Genomic DNA, 1,686 nt, shown 5'->3' on the forward strand with positions numbered 1-1,686 from the left:
AGTTGTCAGCAAAACTGAAAGCATTTCCCAAGAAGTTAACATCACTGTTACTACTAATACAGAGAAGAAAACAGTGTGATAAAAACATTTATCCAAAGTCATTCAGCCAAGTAATGGCCATGCCAGGCACACAACCCAGTGCTGCTACACTTTTTGTCTCCTTTCCTTCCCACTATATAATACTACTTCATGGCAAACAAGTGTCTTACTCATTTCAGGCACTTGGATTTATCATCAATACATTGCTTTAATTCCTTCTCATAAGCCATTACTACAGCATTTAATAGAGGTATTTAATGCCAAACTAAATTGTTTCTACATTTGTCAGAGAAACAAAGAAATTAATGGATAAAGTACCTTACTACTGGAGAAGACCTCAGAGTGACTTGGGTATCTGCAAATTAACTGTTGAAGAGAGACAAACCCACCAATTTCCCAAGTATTCCGCTAGACTCTTAAACCACAGGTACAAATTAAACACGAAAGAGTACTTAAAACAAAAACACCAATACCACTGCACATGCAGTATAAAAAAAAGTCTGCATAAAAATAAACCACAAGCTTCAACATTACCCCCAACCTTTGGCTACTGGAGGGGTGGAGTAGCAGCTCAGTTATCACTACCGGTTTTTCACTCTCCAAATTCCTACAGTCGTTTTCCAATTAAGACAATCCTCCCAAGTACTTCCACTGGGAGGCAGACTCTGCTTTCCATTTGAATGGAACGGAACCACCAGAATGGTTCAATATGCCATTTTCTACTACAAAATACAGCCTTAGATCAGTTCTCTAATTGCTGGGAAATCTGAAATGATAAGAAGTGAACAGGTCTGTTTGTTTGTTTCTTAAAAAAAACAGAACAGAAATAGATGTTCCATATAGTCAATCTGGTTGTGTGCTGTATTCTAGTCATTATTTGTCAGATCAGAACAAAAATCTAACATAACAATACCAGAGATTTTTAGCAGTAAAGGTGCTTATGTTTTTTTCTTTCTCTAGCAGAAACTGTAACTGCATAAAAATGTTCTCATTTACTTTTAGATGAATTAGAGTTCATGTAGTGTGACAGTAAAAATTATTACCTGTTATCCTACATTCATTTTTGGAAGAATACCAAGTGACCAGCTCCAAAAATCTGGGTAAGCCCAGGTATTTATATTGTCTTTACCTTCTTTCTGTAACATTTCTTCTTTATTTGATGGGCTTTTGTTAGGGATAACCTTAAGCCAGAACCTCTTTAAAGAACAAGTATCAGATGAATACACTCACGCAACAAAGCAAATCTGAGAGAACAAAATGATGATACAGGCTTCAGAAGAAAAAGTAAACTATTTATTCCAAGTCTTTAGGGAAGTTCCTCACAAGAAAAACATCAGAGGAACAATACTTACAAGGGAATTTTACAATACATGTCAAAGGAATAAGAACATCCACAACATGATCAAAGCTATCTAAGTGATAAAATGGGATGTTTCACCACTTAATTTGAAAGGCCAAGCTGTTAACATTTTCAATACACCTTCTCTTCTGAAGGATAAATACATTTTCAGGTTCCAATTGCTTGGGTTTTGGTGTATTTGGTTTGGGGATTTTTAACATCATTATGTCCAGCCATCTACAGGGATTTACTACCAAAAATATTTAATGAAGAAGTTCCCACAGGAACATCTGCTTTTCTCCCCCCTC

The sequence above is a fragment of the Athene cunicularia genome, assembly GCF_003259725.1.
Source record: "Athene cunicularia isolate RWA chromosome 9 unlocalized genomic scaffold, athCun1 chr9_part1, whole genome shotgun sequence".
Classification (NCBI taxonomy): Eukaryota; Metazoa; Chordata; class Aves; order Strigiformes; family Strigidae; genus Athene; species Athene cunicularia.